General features: G+C 43.9%; 1 long non-coding RNA gene across 1 annotated transcript in view; it reads left to right on the forward strand.

The window, feature by feature from the left end:
* Positions 1-4,864: 4,864 nt before the first annotated feature.
* The window catches only part of LOC109287840, an 18,090-nt gene continuing 6,399 nt past the window's right edge, over positions 4,865-16,555 (forward strand). Inside the window, exon 1 of the long non-coding RNA XR_002094974.1 lies at positions 4,865-4,874. This is a non-coding gene — a long non-coding RNA (uncharacterized LOC109287840). The remainder of the gene's footprint in view (positions 4,875-16,555) is intronic.

Raw genomic sequence — 16,555 nt, forward strand, 5'->3', positions numbered from 1 at the left:
GATTCTATACGTGGAAATTATAACAAATCTTTACATTTCCCATATATAGAATCTAATTATTGGGATGTCTTATATTCAGGGTCACCTTGTATTTGAGTAAATATGGTAACAGTCAGCCGGTGATAAAATTCACCACCTTGAGAGGAATCACTGGTCTTGTGACAAAAACACCAAGCACAGCTTCAGAAGATGCCAGGTTAGATCCAAATCCTACAAACAACAGACTTCCTCCATGAGATGGGGTTAGTCATTAAAGTCCCAAATTCATGGAGGCTTCTGAGGCCCCTGTTACATATTACATACATTATGGAATTAACTGGTTAGCTGCACAATAAATTTAGATCAGCCATATTTACAAAGTAAAACTGGCCAGAAGTACAAAGTAATTATCACACATTTATCTGGTTAATTGCACAATAAATTTAGACTGTCCACAGGTGCAAAATAATTATTACGCTATAAAAGTGACTATCCAGCTGTAAAAGGAGCCAACCAGCTACAAAGCTAGTGCTTAAAATGTGTGACAACTCTATAGGTGGTCTCTATCCTGCTTTAATTTGAATGTGTAGCAGGGTCCTGGGTATTTATCTCCTCTGTACCTCCATGCCCAGTATGTATAATGCAGGTAATGATCTTTCCTTACCTCATAAAGCCTTGAGCATTATAAGCATTATAAGCCTTGAGCATCATAAAGATAAAGCCTTGAGCATTTGAGAGTTGTTCAGATGCAGCAAGCACCTGAACAGAAACAATGAGAAAACAAGGGCCTTAAGCATGAAAAGAATGATGTACAGCTGTATGAGACTATGGGACTTTCTGTCTCTGACTGCCGTAGGTGTTTGCAGAGTTTCAACCTGTTGACAATAATTTTTTTCCCCAGTTCAGTTGGCAATGAAAAATAAAAGCATTTAATTTAAAATCCCAATATAAACCAGGCAGTGCATGCTTAAGGTTTATTGTACACTTTGTATAATATTAGAAAAGCTTCAGAGTTAAACAATTTAAACTCCATCCTCAGGGTAAAATAATAAAACAAACTGCCATAAATTGGAGTCTAAACAAACATTTCTCAATGTATCAGGCATGCTGCTAGCTGAATTACTTGTTTAAACCTTTTGTAGTCTAATAATCTGGGCTACAGAATCTCTTTTGTACCAACCAGTTGCATAAGATCATTATTAAAAGGTTTCTAATGCTAATTAGTATAAAGAAGTTTCTATGCAAGAGATTAATTATTATAGCACTTTATGTCATGGCATTGTCCCAAAATTGCTTCTATACTTTAATTTCCTGATGAAATGTTCTCTCTCTCTCTCTGCTTTTGGGTTTTGGACATTATCACCTGAAAACAAAACAAGTTTTGTTTTTGTCTCTCGTTGGCATTCACAGAAACAGCAAATAGGTCAGAATATTGTTTTTGCTAAAAGTTAGAGCTCTTTTAGTACTTTCTAGTCTCTAAATTAGTATCTTGCATTATTATCACAGGACCTCTTAATATGCTATACACAAATATGAAAGCTCCTTTCTTACCTGACTAATCTCTACATTCACAAGAAGTCCACCTGGGCATTTCACTGGGATTTTTCACATTTTTCAGCGCCATCTGCTGAAATTTTAGCCGATTTTGAATTTTAAACTTCATTGCAGAACAACAAGGAAGTTTTGTTACCTCCCTGCCTGCCCTCTGACACCTCTGGGGAAGGAATTCTACCTGATCAACATATCAAAGAGTTACTCAACACAGCTCACAAAGACACTCTCATGGACCCAGAGGGACAGCCTTCCATCTCCAGCTCCCTCTGTGCAAAAATGAAGTTTATTTCCTACTTATGGGGACTTTTTACCATATTGTACCATCTACACTTTTCCCAGAGCCTGATGAAGGGACTTTGATCCTGAAAGCTTGCAGAAAAGGACAATTTTCTTGCCATTTTCCTGTTGTTTTAGTAAAAGGTATCATTTTGGAACCAAGAGTTCTAGTTTTTTGTGTATCTGCTGAAATAAGTATCCAAAGTATTGCAAACCCACAATGCAGAACTTTCAGCACAGCCAGCTGCTTTCTAAGGCTGCTTCAAGAATTTTTTCTCTCCTCTTCTCCCCTTGCTGCCTTTTGGTGGTTTTTACTTCCAGGTGCACTCAGTAAGAACTATCAACCAGTCAGTGCCTCAAGTGGCTGTTCAACATGCATAGAATTTCAATACACCTGCCTCTTACCTAGAAACATATCTTCTACTGTCCAGTTTCAAACTAGCTGCTCATCTGCCCTTTTCTGTTGACTGTGAGTCAGCACTAGAGAATGAAGGAAGAAAAGAGGCCACCATTTTTAATTACCTCCTACTTGAGGCTGTTTAAAAAAGCTTATACTTAGGTTTGTATTGGGTTAGAATGGCGCTTGAGAACTGACTCTCTCCACTTGTAGGCAGTTGTCTTCTCAAATACTTAACATCATCCTGTCACATAATATAGTCATACTCTGAAGAAAACTAATTTTATTCCTATTTTTCAAAATTAAGTTGGTTTCTTTTGATAACATAATCTCTTTGTCCTTGCAACCCACATTTCATTTTTCACTTTTTTCTCCCCTAAAAGAATAAAGGCAACAGAAAAAAAAGTTTTAGCTCAGCTTAGTAATTTGCATCATTCTGTTAATTCAGTGTCATGCCCTATCAAATCTGCCATGCTTGTTCCTTTTACCTACACTCTTTTTAACTTCACTATGTGAAGAATGAAGTTCGTGTTTGAAGACTAAAGATTAATTATGGACATCTGATTTTGAAACAAGTAAATGTACCCAAACTTTTTTCTTAAGAAAGTAGCTAGATTGCTGGTTAGGGCTATATTCACAAAGAGATCTATAGTCACAAGTCACCTAACGGCAGGCAGCAAATTCCACAAACCTCCCATGCAACCCTGGAGGTGCCTAAATTCCATGCTTAAGTTTCTTCTTTAAACTTGCCATTAATAGTGCCTAAATTCCTCTTGGTAGCTGTGTTGAGCCACTTAAGTCTTGGCAGCACTGAGTAACTTGGTGTCCCTGTGGCCAATTCCTAGAAGGGCTCCCCAAGGGAATGTGAGGTATATCTTAGTGCCATATTTGGGGGAAAAAAAACACAGGGCATGTCTACATGTGGCCATATGGTACATTTGTTACTGAGCCATCATTTAGTACATCCTTTTGGACATACTAAAAGATGGCACAGCAACAGCTCGGACTGTGTCGTGCTGGCCATGCAGTTATTTTTGGCTGCTATGTCACCATAGCAACATGCTATAATGAGAGAGCAGGTGGGCCATGTTTTTAGCAGAGGTCTTTGGTTTACTGTAGATATAGTACAGATACACTCGAAAGGAAGTGGAACTCGTTTCACTTTTTATTGTCTCTAACTTGATATGGCATTTTGTTGTACTAGTAAATACATGAGGTAATATAAGCATATGAAAACTTTGTTTTTGGGAGAACAGGATGATGGTATACCAAAACCCTGTATAGTGCTAAAATTCCTTCTAAGGTATCAGGATATATTATTATGTTGACATGCATGCTAGTGACAATGAGTCACAACTGTAAAATCTTGGTAGTGTTTCCCATATGGGCCGAACATTTCTTTTTATTATATTATTATTTTTTATTGTTAGATAGTAGTAATGCTTATCACGAATAAAAAGAAGGCATTGCTAGCTCTTATAAATTCAGATATGTAGTCTTCTATCATTACTAGAAAGCTAGATATACAGGGCCAGATATATCTGTGATATATTCTTAACATCTTTGATATCATTAAGTATTGGCATTGGAATTGCATAAGATAAAATGTTGCCACAGATTACAAATTTAAAGATAACACTTTGATTAGGGTACATAACAATTACAACATTTATGACAACGCTAAATGTAACAAGTTGAATGTAAATGTGTCTGTTGGATTTGCAGAGTAAATAGATTGCTTACATGTATGTATTCAGTGAAGGATGAATAGAAAGATTCTGGATATTATAGTTTCTAATCATCCTAAGAATCCTTTAAAATATCTATTGTGGTTACTGTCTTTCTTTTGATTTTTTTTGTTTTAAAGAAGACATTTGGTTTCATTCTTGTGAAGACAAGCTGTTTACATCTTTAGTATCGACTACGTGGGCAGGCAAAATATGGCCTAGGGCCAGATCTGGCTCACCAGGCAATTTCATCTGGACTGTGGGTGCCCACCAGCTAATTGTACCCCACCCAGCCGTTCTGCCCATGAGGGTGGGATGGAGACACCCACATATAAACCCCTCCCCAGCATACCCTATTGTGCCTCACTCCTACTCTTGTGTTCAGAAGGACCTGGCCCAGCCAGGGCTGATGTTGCCACTGCTGCAGCTGCCGGGGGACCTGCTTGGCTTCCCAGGCATCCAGCTCACTCCAGGCAGCAGGTATGGAAGTAGGGTGGCCATCATAGAGGACATTCCATTTTTCTGCTACTCTGTCCTCTGTCTTCTATTGCTATGAAACCCAATGCCTTTATGTCCTCTATTTTTCTCTTGAAGAAGGCCACCACCACCAGCAGCAGGTGGGGGTGCTCAGGGCACTCATGCTTGGCACAGGTGCTGCTGTCAGTGGCATGCAGCTCTGGCCAGTGCTGCATGTGGTGGCGAGGAGTGCAGCCCAGCCAGCCTGGCTCAACTGCCCCATTCGATGGAGCCAGATGCCTTCCCTGCTCCCTGCCACTCAGGTCCTGGCACTCTGTGGGGAAGCAGGTGGAGTCCTGGGACCTGCATAGCAGGGAGTGGGGAAGGGAGCCTGCTCCATTGCAGGGCTTCCTCTGGTGGCACACAACCGTGGGAGCTGCACATGTGCTGCAGGGAGCCCCGCATGATAGAGGCAGGCTGGCCTTGTTGTGTTTCTTACCACCACATGCAGTGCTGGCCAGAACTGTGCACTGCCAGTGGAAGCGCCTGAGCCAGGCATGAATGCCCTGAGTGCTCCCGCCTGCTGCTGCTGTTGCAGCTGCTGCTGCTGCTGAGGTGCTGTGCAGCATGGGGATACCATGTGTGGGGTCCTCACACCCACATCCCGCTCCCACAACTCCCCACAGATACACCTGCCCCACCCAATACCCTATTGCCCCTCATACACACAGCCATTCAGAAATGGACTCAGAATTGACTTGTTTGTGCTTCCCTAATTGCACTGTTCACCAGAGTGCATGAAAAAATAAACAGAACATATCTAATTAGGTTCATCTGAAGTCAGTACCTTCTAAGCACATCTTCCTGCATTCTGTTTACAGTTGTAAAGTTGTCTTCCTGAGGGCAAAAACATAGCTGTTTTCATGCTTCTGCTGTTCAGTCTTAATCTAATGCTTCTGCCCTTGGACTTGTTCATTAACATATTTTATTTTTGTCATATAGGAAGCTTGTTCACTCAGCATGTCCAGGGCTCCAATTATTAGTCAGAATCAAGTATAAGTTGTTGTTCTTTTCCATTGCTATATGTGGATGGGCGTCATACTGTTAAGTGTTTAACTTAAAAATAATGCATTATGCTCATAGTCTAATCAAGCATTACACTATTTTATATGAGTTGGTAAACTCAATGAATTCTTTATACAATGGGCTCTTACTGCTCTAAAATAGGGCCTGCTTTTTTCAAATCATCACAACTATGGCCTCTGTTTATACTGATCATGTAGGTGAAGCATATAATTTCCTGGTAACAGATTTAATTATTTCCCACCTCTAGAGCAACCTGAAGCACATATGCAACAGGTGACACAGGAAGCCTCTGTGTATGGGACACAGCAGCGTAGGGAGGGGACAGGCAGTTCAGTGGCAGATAGGACAGGAATCAGAAAGCAGAACAGCTGATTGGGCAAGGAAAGGGGATTGAAACAGCACTCAGGGTGGATGCAAGGCTATTTTGTGGCATGCTTACTAAAAAGGGTGGCCCCCACTGATTTTAGTTGGGGGCATTATAGTATCTCACCATTATGCCATGCTGAGGCAACTGATGGTGTCCAAAACCATGAGATGGTTCAGAGATATCTAAGTTGAACGTATCATGGACAAGCACCAGTATGTGGACCCCAGTTGAACACTGGCTGGAAGAAAATCAGAAGGGCTGCCTGAGCCCCCCCACTCCATCGGACTGTGACGAGAACCCTCATACCTGCACTCTCCCTCACCCCTGCAATTGTACCCCCACCTGGTGTTACTTGTATCTCTGTGCACTCTTCAAAACCCACCACTCTGTAACAATGCGGCTACCTTGTGCAGAGCATTATGTATTGTTTCTCCTTTCTCCAGTACCCTTTCTCCTTTGCACCCCTAGTTCTCCTACCCCCCCACCCCAACCCAAGCCACCCCTGGGACAAATAGGCTACATCATTACTTTGTAACTTTGTTGTATCCCCTACTTCTTTTACTCTCACAGACTATGTAGCCACCCTCATCTGGGTCTTTGTATTCCCTTCTACCCCTCTAACTTTGTAAATCTCCTTCTTAACATTCACTAATAAAGTTAAATCTGTTCCTGAACTGAAGTAATAACTGTGTTAATTTTACTTTTAGAAGGAAACAATATATAAAACCAAGTTGGGGGTAAAAAATGACTAGCGATAAAATAGGTGCAAAGTGTGACAAAAAGGGAAACATTGTAAAACATTCCTTGTAGACTTCAGTAGCAACTCAACGTTCAGACCACATGGGTCAAAAGAGTTTGTGACATCCACAGGCTGCAGTGGACTTCAGATCAGTCCCATTGTTAGTAAGAATACCAGAATCCGGCACTATATTTTTCATAGCAGTGATAGTTCTATATCAACAGCTGAGGTAATTTTCTATTAAACAGCAGATCTGCTAATCCACTTATAAAAGTGCATCTATGGTAGCACGGAGCCTTAAACCTTCTAACCTGCTCCCTGCCTTCTGGCCCCACTGGTGGTTAGAGCTCAGTTTTCTAGCTTCCTAGGCAAGTCTCCTAGCCACTCATCTATAGGAGCTAAATCACAGGCTGCTCAGTCTACGTATACAATGTGCACACATGCTCACATGTCCATCTGCTGGGAAATAGAATTGCTACCTGTGTATTAGTGCCAAAAGCACCACTTAGATGACCGAATGGTAATACACTTCTACCCTTTTTGTGTATTATAAAAAGTCTTAAACACCCAATGCTTATAGTTTACATTGAAATACCAGAATTTCTAAATAAGTTTTAAACATTTCATATAAAACTAAACCAACAGATATGAGCAATGAGAAAAAAATAATTTAAAACTATGAAACATATTTTGGTTGACAGTCTAATTTTTTTTCAGTGTGATGTAATGATTTCTCATAAAAATCATATCATTGTAAAACTGTATTTGTATAGCATTAGCCTGCAGATCAATATCAAATTACCTTAAATGAAGTCAGTGATACAGCACAGTATAAGCATTGCATTACATTTGATCAGGGTAAAGACTTCTAGTTTGCAAGTCGATCAGTGTGTTACCTGAAGGCCAATATAGAATTACATCTTAAAAATGACTGTCCTCACAATGTATAAGCTAATTCCTACCTCACCATTCAGGTTATACTCAATACTGAATTGGGTCTTCAGCTTCTGCTTTGTACTACTAACAGTGGAAATAAACACAATGGGCCAATTTCAGATCACTTGTCTCATACACTGTTGTCCAAAATTGGATTCCTGGTGTGAGAAGAGTGAGTGAGATTTAGCTCAATCTGCACTCTTTACAACACCACTGTTCTGAAAATGTAGGTTTCCACAGTAGGAATAATGAATCTATGACAATTTCTACAACTAGTTGAAATAATAACAATAAATAAACTTTCCTCTATCCCTGTCTGTACTATCTTAACTATCCCAAAAATATACATTTTTTAAAAAATTACTAGTACATAAGAATGTGCTGAAACTTGCTCTCTTTTTGGCAAACCTTAGCAGTACAGTCAAAAGATTATCTAAATCAAGACTTCAGTCTAGATCAGTTATTCTTAACCAGGATGCCATGTCACCCCAGGGTGCCTTGAAATCATTTTAAAGGTGTCACAAAATGATAACACTGTTAGGGGTGTAAACATGGTTCACAAGATGAACTCAGAGTTGTCATGCAAGAATCCATTGTGTTACAAAATGTTCTGCTCTGTTGTGATCTTTCTGAGTTCTTTTCAATGGACGAACTGTTCTATTATTTTTCTGTAGCCAAAAAAGGACAGAAAACTGAGAGTTGTCATTTTCTGAGGGGGTGCCTTAAGTTTATTAAGGGGAGCCTTGAGTCTAAAAAGATTGGGAACCACTGGCCTAGATAAATAAATGAAGTAAGAAGCTATTATTTTTTCTTCTTTCTCAATCATGAACTTAGGTATTTTTACTGGAGATTATCCCAATTTGCAGAGACTTCAAAATGAATTTCTAAAACTTTGATTTTATTGGGATTCTGGGCCAGAATCTGCCTCCATGTGCTGAGCAGAAGGTACCAGACTGAAGCTTCTCCCTCCCCACCCCTCCCACTGCCACCTCCAGGAGAAGTGCCATAGCAGCACCTGGAGAACTGTCCCACCAAAGCTGTATGCTGGTTGGGGCCAGCAGGGCTGTTCTACTCCCCTCACCTATAGCTGCAGCTCCTGCTCCCGTTGCGCTGAACCACTCTGGGTGGGTGGAAGCTTTGGCCCACTGGCTTCTGCCCAGTGCATGGAGATCTGGCTCCAGCTCCCAGTTGCCATCCATCCCCTCCACCTGCCCACAGGGTCTGCTCATCACACTGGGTAGGTGGAGGAGATGGAAGGTAGGCAGGAGTTGGAGCCAGTGCTATGACAGCCCTATCTGGCCTGGGAATGGAGAGCCAGGAGCAATCCAGCCGCACAGCTCCCATGGCCCCAACCCAAGCTGGCTCCTATACCCACCTTCAGCACTGCCCATGGGCTGGCCCAGGTCTGCCCCACATCCCCAGCCTTAACTGCAGGCAAGATAGGTGGATGGCGGGGCCACCCTGCTGGCTCTGGCCACACTCCTGCTCCTGATGCTCTAGTGGCAAAGGGGTATCCTGACAGGGGCTGCTCCGCCCAGCCAGGCAGACACTGGCTGTGGTCCCCAGGGAGAGAAGGGAGGGAGGTGGGAATAAAGCCTCTCACTGCCTCCATCACCTCAGATGGCCAGGCCAGGCTGACGTCTGGCCATGTCCTTGCCTCTGCTCTGGCTAGAGAGCAGAGGGGCAGGGCCAGCCCTGCTGTCTGCAGCAGACAGTCCAGCCCAGCCCAGCCCAGTCCAGGGCTGAAAAGCATGCTGGGATGCTGAGGGACTCTGGTTTAACTTAAACCAGGAAGGGGTCTGGGCCAGAAGTTCCATAAGCCGGTTTGACCCAAATCAGTTATCTGATACTACATTCAATCAGGTTTATCTTTAACCAGTTTTGGCCATTTTGAAACTGGTTTATGTGCACTGAACTTATATTCTGTTACAGGTTTTAACCAGTTTCTGATCACTTAAACTGGTTGGTGTGTAACTTCTGTCCCTAGCCTGAGGGAGTTATATTACTGAGCAAGATATTAGGAAGCTTGTTTTGAAGAGATGAAGTTATACACCTGAAAATGGAGGTGTTTTCAGTCAGTTATCTGGTACCTTTTAATTGATGCCTTGTTATTTAAGAACCAAAGATTCTTTCAGTGCAACCACTCTCAGGTAAGGTACTAATCAAGATTATCAAGGGTGAGACAATTTTGCTCTTAAAAGAAAAGAAAACAAACAAACAGTGATCTGGTTATATGAGAAACAAATCCTTTAAATGATTAAATTATTTAAATCTGGAATAAAAATCTGTTTGTTATTGGGCAGTCATTATCTAATGCTGTTTAACTCATGACTAAATAAATTAAATTGCCTTCACAATTATCAAAAATAAATCTGATCTTTGCTATTTGTTTCCCCTTGCACCCTCTTTTTGTTCCAAATGTTGCATTTTTAATTAGGTTCATTTTAGGTTGTTCCTTGCTCCTGAATGTTTTCATTTGGAAAGTACAATATCCACTATCCCTCCCCAGCAAATAGTCCTTTTCCTTGGCACATCTCTCAGTACCCTTGCTGAGATCCAGTTATTAGTTAAATCACAAATAATTTAGCCTCTGATTAATTCATAAATTAACCATTTCACATGACCGAGTCAATCTTAGAAATAACAGTCTATGGACTCATTTGACAGCTGGTTTCTTATAAAGAAAATGTGTCTTGCCAACTGGCATTCTTGAATGCATAAGTATACTTGAAAGGTTTAATGACAGTTTCCTACAAGTTCTGCAACCCTCCTAATACTCCACTCGAAAGTAGAGTAGATCTTCAAAGCCTTTGAGGTTTTCACACTTAATGGTGTGGAGGATTTCACCCTCTCACATTTCTCTTTAATATAATTTTTTCAGGAAATTTAGAAGCAATCAACGAATCATCTTCTAATGTTTTCTCTCTTCCAAACTCTGAGCTTCAAGTGGCTTTATTTTTGACAAAGGTTTAGCTTTCATTTGATAAGTAACTGTGGCATACAAAACCATTGCTGAGAAGTTCATCTTAATTTATGTTTGATCTATGTGACATGATAAGGTCAGGTTTATAAAAAGTTGTAGCTTTGTCACACAAGAGCAGTCAGAATAGAACAGATTATATGTTTAGTTTTTATGTTATGACAATGTCAAATTCCATTTTGTTTTAAGAACAAAATGCAGGAGTCCCCCAATCTTTTACATTCCCTTTCTGCTTATCTCACTGCCTAACCATCTTTCTCAGTCAGTTTTACTGCTCTGAACTTTCTCAATATGAGGAATTAATAAAGGCCCCAGGGGAAGCTGGCCACTACTGATTTTAGCTATCTGTATATTTCATTCTACAGATAAAAAATAAAATAAAATGTGGATCTCAATATGGCAGTGTCAGATCTGTAACCTGGTTTTGTGATGAAGGCTCCTTCTTGTCTCAAGCCAACTAGACTTTACTATATATAGGTCAAGTTCTAAATCAGAAGACATTGTATGACTGAAATGCTACAAAGCATACTAAAATTACATTGTTGCAGTTTAAAGAGTCATAGGCACTGAGAAATTAGAAGACTGATTAAACTGTCTAGATCAATCTCTGCCAACACAAGATTATTCCCACCAATGTATTTTACAATACTTTGTCCAGAATTGTATCCATATGTGATCCTTCTCTGAAATAAGAACACCCTTGTGAAAATGGCGTTGTAATTCTGCATTGATTGAATCAATGATTTCTCTGCCACTTACACAAAATTTAACATTAAAGATTTTTTTCAAACTCCCAGCCTTTACACTCAGCCTTTCTATCACACATACTTTCACCAGTAGGAAATTTCCATTGCAACAAATTTTTCCTTCATTTGCTTCTAAGGAACTATATATTATGCCTTGTGAAACACTACTGCCTTACACCTTGTTACACATTGCACTTTGAGCTCCTCAAATGTTGATTGGTGTTAGTGCTAGCTCAAGTTTGCAGCAGTGACATCTTAAGGCTTAAAAATCTTCTCCAAAAATCTTCTCTTCTGGAACCCTCTTAAGTGAGCTGGCAGGGACCCGTGCTCCTGAGCTGCACATGCAAATGGAGTGTGCAAACAGGCATGCTCTGTGGGGCATAGGCAGGGAGCAGGTTAGTGGGGGGAACGTTTCCCTGGGTGAAAGGACACAGCCTGGAGGCTGATCCCTGGGCACAGCCCAGAGGCTGATCCCTAGGGCAGTGGTCCCGACCATCCCAGGAACCGGGGCTCTCCTTCGCGGGGAGGGAGTCACAGCAACTGGGGCAGCCAGCAGGCACTTCTGGGGAAGCCCGGAGAGGCCCTGATTGGCTGATTCAGCTTAGAGTCACCTGATTGGCAGCTGAGCCAGCCCTGGAAATTCAAATCACAGCCCTTAAAAGCTGCGGTTTGGTCAAACCGCAGGCAGTTGGGGTTTGAGGACAGAGTGGGCACTTGTGTGCCTCAGTTCATGTGTGCCCCCTGGACTCACCTACAGCAGCGGCAGAGGCAGCAGCAGGAGAAGACCTTTAAGATAAGTGGGGTTGAGGTGGAGGCAGAGGGCTGGAACAGCTGCAGAGGATCTGGAGGGGGAACCCCTCAGAGCCCTCTTAAGTGAGCTGGCAACTAGCCACACTCCCAAGCTATGCATGCAAACAGAGCATGGAAACAGGCATGCTCTGTAAGGGCACACCTGTGCTTGCTCAGGCATTCGCACAAGGTGGGCGCACAGAAGGAGCAAACAAGAAGGATCACCCAACATGAGAGTGACGAGGACTCATAGCTCTGCAGCTAAAGTAAGGGCATGCGGTGCTGCAGCTGGGGACCCTGCCCTAATGGGGCCACCCACCCGTGGCTCCTCAGAGGTCTCCACCCAGACAGAGTCCTGCCTCCCTGTCTGCAGGGGTGACCTGGCAGGGACCTAGCCACCCAGGGAGGAGGGCCACCTCACCTGTCCCTCATGTGTCCACCTTTGGGCCCTGGAGGAGCTGGTGAGGGAACTCCAGGAGGTGGTGACCATGCTGAGGGGGATCAGGAAGGATGAGGCTGTGTTTGACAGGTACTTCCATTCCTTACATCTCCAGATGCCTACAGGTGAAACCCCAAGAGAGGAATCTGCAGCAGGGGAGTGGATGAATGTTACCTCTGGACCCCGGTGACAGGACCTGGTGTCTGCTTCCCCAGTGCATCTGGGGAACAGGTATGGGGCCCTGGCAGCCTTGACAGAGGAGACAGAGGAGGAACATTTTCCAATAGAGGAGGCAGCAGAGGAACGTTCTCTAGTAGAGCAGGATACAGAGGAGGTGACCCCTGCAGCCACCACTGGGACCACTGCCCAGGCAGAAGAAGAAATGCTGAGTTATTGTGGTGGGTGACTCAATCCTGAGGGACACAGAAGGGCAGATCTGCCAAACAGATCCCACGATGAGAGAGGTCTCTTGCATGCCTGGAGCTAAGATTAGTGACATCACTGCAAGGAATCCTAAACTCATCAAGCCCTCTGACTACTACCCCATGGTTCTTGTCCATGTGGGCACTAATGATGCAGCTGGGAGGAGTCCTGACTGCATCATGAAGGACTTCCATGAGCTGGCGGTCAGCCTCAGAAAGTCAGGTGGTATTCTTTTTTATCCTTCCAGCTGGCAGCATCCGAAAGCACCAGGATGCCCACATCAGGGAAGTCAACTGGTGGCTCCAGAGATGGTGTCTTCAGGAGGGATTCAGATTCTGCAACCGCAACCAGCACTTCCAGGGAGAAGGCTTCCTAGGATGGGACGATCTTCATCTCTCTCCTAGAGGTAAGCATCTGTTCTCCCGCAGGTTGGCTGATCTCCTCCAAAGAGCTTTAAATTAGGTTCAACGGGGGGTGGGGAACCTGTGGTTGATGCGAACCCAGGTTTGGAAAACCACAAACAAGGCATTGGACCTAACCAGGTAAGCACTAACGGGAACACATGCCATCAACACAAAGGGACACCAAGAGCACCCACTGGGGGACTAAAATGTCTTTACACAAATGCCAGGAGTATGGGGAACAAGCAGGTGGAACTCACGCTCCTGCTTGCCAGCACACAGTATGACCTAGTTGGCTTAACTGAAACATGGTGGGATTCTACGCATGACTGGGCGGTAGGCATTGAAGGGATACATGTTGTATAGATGAGACAGAGGGGAGGAAAAGGTGGGGGTGTAGCTGTCTATATTAAAGAGCAGTACACATCTTCCATCATCAAGGCAAGAGTAGAGGAGGGGAATACTGAGGCACTGTGGGTCAGGATCCTGGGGAGGCCAGGAAAAAAGGACTTTGTAGTGGGGGTCTACTACAGACCTCCTCACCAGGATGATGAACTAGATGAGGTATTCTACAAGCAGCTTTCAGATGCCATACAGGCAAGGGAGGCAATGGTCATGAGGGATCTAAATTACCCAGACATCAGCTGGGAGGAACAGGCAGCCAAAACAAGCTGCTCAAGGAGATTCTTACACTGTGTGCAGGACCTCCAACTAACCCAGATGGTTTCCAGTCCCACCAGGGATAGTGCCTTGCTAGACCTGGTCTTAGCAACAGGGGATGATCTCGTGGGGGGACCTGCGGGTGCACAATAAACTGGGTGATAGTGACCACCACATGGTTGAGTTCACTATCCAGTGAAGGGTGAGAAAAATATCCAGTGATGCTAAAGTTTTAGATTTCAGAAGGCCCAACTTTAGTAAACTTAGGAACCTAGTTAGTGAGGTGGCTGAACTCAAGAGCATCGGGAGTCCAAGAGGGTTGGAAGTTTCTCAAGGGAGTGATCCTTGGGTGACAAAAGGAGCCTATCCTCTTACACAGGAAAGGAGCTAAGGGGATAAAAAAAGCCTCCTTGGCTTAACAGGGCGCTTAAGGAAAGACTGGGGGCAAAGAAAGAGATGTATAGGCAGTGAAAGCAGGGGGCAGCCACCAAGGAGGCATACACCATCCTGGCGCACTATTGCAGGGAGTCAGGCAGGCCAAGGCAGGATTGGAGCTTAGGCTAGCTACAACAATCAAGGACAATAAAAAGTCCTTCTACAGATACATAGTGAGCAAAAAGAAGGTGCAGAGTAGCATAGGACCCCTGCAGGACAAATCAGGTCAGTTGGTGGTTGACGCAGGGAAAAAGGTGGAGTTCTTCAATGAGTTCTTTGCTTCAGTATTCCTTAATACTGACCAAGACAATCTCCCCTCCTTGAGCATAGACAGATGTCCAAAAGGCATCAGACTGCCTAAAGTTAGTGTTGACTTAGTTAAAGAGCACTTGGAAGGGCTGAATGGGTACAAGTTAGCTGGGCCGGATGACCTCCACCCGCGGATGCTGAAGGAATTGGCCAGTGTCATTGCTGAGCCACTGGCATGGCTGTTTGAGCTCTCATGGTGCCCTGGACAGGCCTCTGGGGACTGGAAAAAGGCCAACGTGGTGCCCATTTTTAAGAAGGGGAGAAGGGAGGAGCCAGGTAATTTCAGGCCAGTCAGTTTTACCTTTATCCCTGGGAAAATACTAGAAAAAATCATTGAAGAGCATATTTGTGAAAGCCCAGCAGAGGAAACAATGCTGAAAGGAAACCAGCATGGGTTCATCACAGGTAGATCCTGCCTGACAAACCTTATAGCCTTTTATGACTAGGTCACATACTGCCTTGACACAGGAGTGGAGGCCGATGTCATCTACCTGGATTTTAGGAAGGCCTTCAATTTAGTTTCACATCCTAGTCTCATAGGGAAACTAATGGGCTGTTGAGTGGACGCCTACACAGCCAGGTGGGTGGCTAACTAGCTTAGGGACTGCACCCAGAGAGTGGTGGTTGACGGGTCATTCTCGGCCTGGAAAGAGGTGGGTAGTGGGATCCCGCAGGGTTTGGTCTTTGGGCCAGTGTTATTTAATATCTTCATCAGCGATTTGGATGAGGGTGTGGTGAACACCCTCTCCAAATTCATGGATGATACCAAATTATGGGGCAAAGTGAATTCACTAGAGGGCAGGGAGCAGTTATAGGCTGACCTGGACAGGTTAGCTCAATGGGCAGAAAATGATAGCAGGCAATTCAACAAAGATAAATGTAAGGTACTTCACCTAGGAAAGAGGAATCTTCAGCACACCTACAGGTTGGGGGATGTCCTTCTCAGTAGCTCAGAGGCTGAGAGAGATCTTGAGGCTGAGAGAGATCATACTTGACTCCAAGATGAACATGAGCTGGCAGTGTAATGAGGCCATTAACAAAGCCAATCTCACCTTGTCATGTATTAGCAGATGCATGACCAACAGATCAAGGGAGGTGATGCTCCCCCTCTATGTAGCATTGGTCAGGCTGCATTTGGAGTATTGTGTCCAGTTTTGGGTGCCGCACTTCAAGAGGGACACAGAGGATCTAGAGAGGGTTCAGAGGAGGGCCACTCACATGATTAGTGGTCTCCATGAAAGACCCTACGAGGAGAGGTTGAGAGATCTGGATCTCTTCAGCCTATGCAAAAGATGGCTGAAGGGTGACCTTGTAGCTGCCTATAAATTTATCAAGGGAGAACAGCAGGGAATTGGGGATGCACTGTTTACCAGAGTGCCTCAGGGAGTAACTAGGAATAATGGGTGCAAACTAGTGGAGAGTAGATTTAGGTTAGACTTTAGGAAGAAATTCTTTACAATAAGAGTGGCCAGAGTCTGGAATGGGATTCCAAGAGAGGTGGTACTATCACCTAACATGGAGGTCTTCAAGAGGTGGCTTGACAATCACCTTGCTGGGGTCGTCTGACCTCGGTCCTCTTTCCTGCCAGGGGCAGGGGGTCAGACACAATGATCCATTGGGTCCCTTCCAACTCTATAATCTATGAATCTATGAATTGTTCCCCACCTGCACAGCTGTGACTAGCCACTAGAGGGCTTGTGAGCAAGGACAGATTTCTACCTCTGCTATAGGTGGGGGTATGTAAGAGATGCACTGGAGAGAGGGCTGGGGGGACAGGAACATGAAGCTGGGATGTGGAAAGTTAATGGGATGGGGGTAGGAGAAAATGATAGTTTTAGCAGCAGTAGTACAGTCTG

Source organism: Gavialis gangeticus, unplaced genomic scaffold (genome assembly GCF_001723915.1).
Source record: "Gavialis gangeticus isolate Ggan-Ray unplaced genomic scaffold, GavGan_comp1, whole genome shotgun sequence".
Lineage (NCBI taxonomy): Eukaryota > Metazoa > Chordata > Crocodylia > Gavialidae > Gavialis > Gavialis gangeticus.